The following is a 7,151-nucleotide window of genomic DNA, read 5'->3' as shown; positions in this document are numbered from 1 at the left end:
ACACACAGCTATGTGACTCCAAAAATGGAGTATTTTCAAATACACACCCAATTAAGATTATATTTCCTAATAAATAAAATCTGTAATCTGTTTGGAACTCTACAGCAAAGAATGACATTATACAAACATCCTCCAAGAACTAAAGAACACAGTTAAAAAAAACAACGAAAAAAAACCCCCAACCAGAAAACTGACAACATTTTTTGAATGGGGGTGGGGGAAAGATGTTAAATCTTCATTTAAAAATCAGAGTTCAAAAAACCCTCAATGATGATCTAGAGGACCCAGGCTACTATTTTTACTGTTCCACGTAACAAAAAAATGGTCACAACACATCTGGCTCAATGGGCCAGTAGTAAGTGGGGTCACAAGTAGAGCTGAAATTTTACAGTACATAAATGGCCAGCAAAGCACATGCTAGCTTTTGTCTGCAGTCTCAATTATATTATGCAATATTTATTGCATAAATAATTATAAGAAAGCTACTAATGCTTTTGTACACAGTTATGTCTCACTGTATAACTTACAGGAAAAAATCTGACACTGATTTACACAATTATTTTACAATTGCATTTATGCATTAGTAATTCATTTACTCAGTTTTAATTCATCCTCCTCCCTACTGCTTCCTCATAAAGAAATAAATTGCGCCTTTTCGTTTTACTGTTATTAAAAAAAGAGCATTAATGCTCTGCTCACAGCAGATAACAGGCATCATGTAACAGGCACTTCAATCTGGTAGAAGAAATTTGCAACAAACTAACATGTTTTGAAATAGTCTTTTGTAGAAATTCTGTTTTTAATCAGTTAAGAGTAGCAAAATACTGGATTTCTGTTAGACACCTATGTGATCCAGCTACTTAAAGCTACAGAAATATTTATGGCTAGATGATTAGTAACTAAGTTACTTATAAAGATTCAGAAGATTGAAGTATTAAGAGAAAAACAGTAGAGACAAGTGACTTAACAGATGTATTGGCTCAAACATCTTACTAGAACTATCATCCAGAAATCTACAGGTTTTAGAGCCTTTTACAAATTGTCATAGAAGGACAGTAAGATTATCAACAAAGTGTAACAGAATCATACTGAGGAAAAGCTGGCTGAACTACTGCCTCAATATAAATAATTGAGATAATTTCAGTGGACAAGGAATTTTCTTGCTGCCAGTGATAGAAGGGATTGGCTTTGACCTCAAGATTTAAAAAAAAAAAAAAAGTTTAAATGTCTATTTTACTGGACCAGCAAGCTTTAACACAGCTCTTTAACAGAGCTGGAACTGAACAGTTTGACTACCAGAATGCAAAAGTCGCTCTGCATACTGACAAAATTCTTTAGAAAGTTACCAGATACAGCCTTCAGAAAACAAACCAGAGACTTAAAATTTGCTAGGGAAAACCCTATTCATTGCATTTAGCTATATGTAGAACCAGACATTTTTACATAACACCTCCAAGAAAAACCCCACCTTGGAAATCTTGCAGCTAAACTCGTACTAGAAAACACTAGGCTTTTTTTTTTTTTCTTCATAGAGCTTGCCTGATAACATACATTTAAAAAGGAAAAAAAAAATCCCAACCAAAACCCCAAAAAGTTTCTTGTTAAGCATCCCACCTGAACTTCTTTCCGAAGACAGCTACCGTGTGAAGATCTGCACTGACTATCACATAAACACTTAATGACAAACTCACTCTTAAACTTCCTTCTTTCTGCTTCTCAATCAATTCATTCTACAGCTCTATATATTCTAATTAAACCCCATTCCCCATTTTTGTAACAGTGGTAATAAAGAGCATTAAAACAGAAACTACATTAAAGACTTCCACTAAATTAATTCTTGGTTCTATTTGTAAACCAGGACTGAACTATACTCTGTGGTGTGCTACAGTTCAAGAGCAGTACAGGTAAGTGAAGCCTACCATGAAGTCCAATTGTAGATGAATACTGGTATGCAACAATCTGAAAGAAAAACATTCAATACAGTAGTGTTTCTGACAACTAGTAGGTACGGTAGCTACACTTTCAGATGGAAAAAGGCGTACTCTGCACTAAGAAGGAAACTGATCTTTCATAAGCCCAGTTTGGGGAGGGTGAGTACCATCTGTGCTAAGACACTTCTGCCTAACAAATACAGTAATGACAAGGAAAGGATGATAGCAAAGGTAAGAAGGAACGTGGCCACAGAAGAATACTCAAACCATACTAAGCATTTAGAAAAATACTTGCTTTTGCTGCAAGATATATTGATGTAGATGACAACAGGAGTCCTCCCCAAGCAAAATCAAAAGTCATTTAGTGAAGCCTAGCAAACATTCTCGTGAAAAATCATTGTTTATTTGAGCCTAGCAGCCTAATGAGCAAGAAAACCTTTGTCTCCATCTACTGCTGCCTTTTATTTTCTAATACCAGCCAAATGACAAACTTGAAGACTGCAAGCGTGCTTCTTCAGCCTCTATTGCTTCTCCCAATACATAAACATTGCTTTCAAGAGATGGTATCAAAAGCGAGAACCAGCAGACAGGATTCCTTTCCCAGTGAATATCCCAGCTCCTAATGTCAACAGATAACCTAAAAGAGAGCAAGAGATGTCCAGCTCATTACTACCATGTGATCTTTAATACATCTTCAGATGTGATTTGCTCTCAGTACTTTCTACATCAGACTCATGCTGACAAGTCCTTTAGGAACGGAGGGGAAAAGGAAGAGATGAACACCATCTTCCTATTCAAGAAAAAACTGGAATGTACTTACTTAAAAATACTTAAAAATTCCTGCTAAAAGGCTCTGCCATCAAATAATGTAACACCACGCATGGATCATTTATGACTTTGGGTTTATCTATACTGTTAAGTTTACCAACACAATTACAGCTTCCAAGGGACTTTTTTTATTTCAATGTAAATGTCCACATTGCTGTTTTAACCCTTTATTAATTATACCACTACTCTTTTTAATTATACTGCCTTTTATAATTCTATTACGGTAGTTTTACAGGCACATTTTCTCAAATGTCAAAATATAGCTCAATCACATTCGGCACGTCTCACTGAGGAATTTAGCATTTCATTGCAATGGTACTCTCAAAAATGAAAACTCAAGTTTCTTTTACCTAGTTCTGAATTTATTAAACCTATTAACACACTTTCTGAGCATTATTTGCATTTCAGTAACATCAGAAGCACCAATCAAAAACTGACAAACACAATTAATGCTGTCATCGCGTAAGATACTCACAAAGCCAGATTCATCCAGAAGTGTTTACCAGACTGATTAAACAGTACCATTCAGATTTATATCATATATGAAAAGCCTTAGTCCTTTTATACTGGAAAGTGTAGTAAATCCCTATGAATTTGAGTAAAGAAATTCTATGGCTGTTAAAATGGATCTCAAAAGCTGTCTGCCTCCCAGGTGTTGGGCTCTCATCTGTGAAATCTATCAATTAAGAAAAGTCTTGTTGTGAGGGGGTAAAAAAGCTGCACAAAAAGCAAATCAATAAAATCCTAAACCATACAAACACATACATCAGTAACCGTAAGAAATTCAAGTATCATTTATTTTAGTCTTCCATAACACAGTTTTTGCATATAAATATTTATTAAAGGACAGGGACAGCTTCTAAACAGAGGCAATGGATTTTGTTCATCCCTCTCCAGGACACAGGCAAAGACACTAGGATCAGGAGGTTTCCTAACGGACAGGTTCATCCTCCCCTTTCCCATGGTCTCCAGTACACAGGCAGTCAAAGGACCTCCTTCTAAAAAAAAAAAAATAAAATCAAGAAACCATATTTTAAGAACACAAACTTAAGGGGGAGGGACTGTTGTTGGTTTTGGTTTTGGTTTTTAGATTAATTATAGCTGCAAAAAGTCGTCCTCAACAAGGCAGCGGCCTAACGCAAATATAGGTCACAAAAACAAAACAAAAGACCCAATGACCACAGCTTCAGCTTTTCTGGACAAATCAATGGCATCAAAAGAAAAGATATATGTTTCATTACTGATAGCTCTAAAAAAAGCAATAGACCTTTGAGTTTGGGAAGCAGAGCAAAACTATGCAACCAGTTTTTCTATAGGATCACCAGGCTGTGGACGATTTCACTACAGCCACCCCATCTGGGTAACAAAAAAAAAAAAACCACCACAAAAAACCCACTCCTAAAAAGTGTTCAAGCTTCTAAGAATACGAAACTGAGCAAAATCAAAGCTAAATGAAAACTTGCACAGCTTTAAGGAGTTATTCAAAACAGCCTCAAATCTTATTTCGGTTACTGGTTTTGACAGCTCAGACAAGTACCATTAAGCCAGAGAGGAAAGGGAGGCACAGAATGCTTCTGGCTCACAACGGGTGTGAAGCCAATGCACAGTGTCACTTTAAACAGGAACCTAATGTTATCTGTTACACTACAAATTATTACTGATGACACTAAAACACAGCAAGACCAGGCACGGAACAGAGGTCTTTGCAACCACAGAGGGTGACAAAAAAAGAAGATATTTGGGAGTTTACTTTCCCATAAACTCTGTAGTCAAAGTTCTGTCTTAAAGAAAGGTCAGGTGGTCCCACTGGACTTCAAAAATTCTGGAGTTTAGGCTGCAATTCCTCAACAGGATAAAAGCTACCTAGGAAGGGCTACTTCAGTCCCACCCCTGCAGATGCTTTTTTTTAGACCTGATTTCACATCCACTTTTGACTTTCTTTGCCCCTGGGATGAACTGGTTCAGTAAACTAAACCACCAGAAAAAAAAAAAAAAAAAGAAAAAAATTTGAGTTTTGAACGTTTCTTTTCAGCTAGTTAGTTCTAAGAATAAGCTCAGTGCAGAATCGGACATGGATTAACAGCAGCACGGGGGAGGCTGTAAGACTGTGTCAAAACTGAGTCAGGTCAGTCAAACTGTTGCAGAACTGCAGCCCCAGGATGCAGGTGTGTGAGAGCACACATGGATCCAAAACTGACCCAAACCCAGGCTTCAATCCCCCCACCAATAGCTCAGTCTGTACATTCCCACTTTCTCTTGTGTCAGTTGTTTTGCAGCCATGTGATTTTTGTGTGTCAATTTGAGTACTAGTTGAAGTACAATGCAGGCACAGAAGCAACAGCGTACCAGTACAAACGAGTGGCAGAGAGGGAATGCACATACAGAAGTGCTTCAGCAGCTCCTGCCCCTTCTCCTCTTTCCCCCCACCCCCCACTCCCTCCACTAGGTGCCTTCTCAGGGTGAAGGTGAATAACTGGCTGAGCAAAGGACCCTAAAGGCTGCATGATCCCCCCCAACTCACTGCAGCAACTCCAGTGTTCAGCAGAATTTCCCAAAGACAATCCAAAAGCTCACTGCTCCCAGGAGAGGGAGAACCTCCTTCCTCCCCCTTGCCAATTCACACAAACACTTCCACCATTTCTGGAGCTCAGTGGACCTCTCCCTAACTCAGTTTAACCTCGTTAACCGAACAGGGGGGAAAGCAGGTAATTTTCTGCTGGTTTAATGTGCTGAGCAGGTTTAACAAAGGATCCAATGGACACTAGAGCAAGAGAGAATGGAGTATTGGAGGAGCAGCAAGCAGCAGGACCACTGAAAGGGGAAGAAAAAGTGTAAGCTGTTGTAACAGTTCAGCGATGCAATTTACACAGGTTCAGTTGAACCTAGCAGTTCAGAGCAGTCCCACCATGGCTGGCACAAACAGCACTACAGTTCAATGAAGACTTCAGACGAGCATAATACCAAAAGCAGCCCTGCTGCCCCCTCGTCTACTTGTGCCCACTTCCATGCCATCCTCCCTCTGTGCCAGCAAAACAACTGCAGAGCCAAGCGGTGGCCGAATCAGGGGAGTCAGCAGAAAAGTCTGAACCTTGCTGGCTTGAACCATGGTACAAGAGGATGTTAGGGGAGGGTGGGGGAACAAGGTCAGGAGCACTTAAGCTGGGACTGCTCCCAAATGCTTTGCATTCTCAAACCACAGCTCTGGATTCACTGTTTAGCAGAGACGTATCATACCTTACACTTACTATGTTAACTTGGGTAACTGTCTGTTGCATTAAAGCACAATGCTGTTCGAAGTGAAAAGAATACTGGGAATTGTAGTCCTGCAACAGGATAGCGCTAACAGAGCAGAGCAAAACAAGTATTCAAGAGCCCTGTTCAGTCCTGTTACTGAGTATACAAGGATACATCATCCCACTTATTCATTTAATATGCAATGCACTAAGTAATTACTTTAAATAAGTCTTATTTTCCAGTTTGTGAACTCAAATAGGTATAAAGCAGAGTTTGTATGCGTCTATCTGGTTCTAATAACAAAATAGCATGATAAACAAACAAACAAATCCCATTTTTCAATCAAGTAAGTCTTGATTTCCCCACACAGTGTTACTTGCAAGGAAGAAGGCTTAAAGATTTCAAGACAAAAGTTCATTTTCAATGAAAACAGAAGAGGATGCATCCATAGCTATAGCGACCAGATTATGGAAACGGAACACAACTCTGCGTGAACTCATTCCATAACACATTTTAACCTCACTGATTAAAACCTCTCACTATATATGTACAGTTATACTATTAAACGCTCTGATCAGATTGCCATCTGTGTTGCCCTGCACTGAATTCAACCCACCAGAAAACTGAACCAAGTTATATACTTAAGATTCTCATACTGCCCGTGATACAACTCAACAAAACACGACGCACTCTCTCTCTCTCACCCCCCACCTTTTCTTTTTCAGAGAGTAACGTGTTGAAGATAATTTTAGAGTTTCAGATTCAGATCCTGGACAAAGATGTGCTTTACCCCTTCCTTAAAAGCATATATTCCCCAATGAAAAATCACAAAAAAACCCTAAGATATCAGGCGTTTCGATCTAATTGCAGCAAGCTCTGAGCCCGGAACGGTCACTCAAAACAGACCTTGATAAAAACCAAGCAGTTAAAAAAAACACGGGTTAAAACTCCTATTGCGGCTCATACAGAGGAAAGCCACGCCGTCGGGACCACTAACCATTTAACACCAGGAGTGCCACGAACTGCCAAGTAACTAACAGCTTCCTCCCCACGCTCCCCCCACGCCTCCCTAGGCTGAAACGACTCGCACAAAATCCAGCGACGAAGGAAGGGGGAAGCGGTCGGCGGAAGGGGATCGGGGCCGGCCGCGCCGGGCGG

This window comes from Pygoscelis adeliae, unplaced genomic scaffold (genome assembly GCF_000699105.1).
Source record: "Pygoscelis adeliae isolate BGI_AS28 unplaced genomic scaffold, ASM69910v1 Scaffold451, whole genome shotgun sequence".
In the NCBI taxonomy this organism is placed as follows: Eukaryota; Metazoa; Chordata; class Aves; order Sphenisciformes; family Spheniscidae; genus Pygoscelis; species Pygoscelis adeliae.
The sequence above is the reverse complement of the archived record's forward strand: the minus strand, read 5'-3'. Positions refer to the sequence as shown.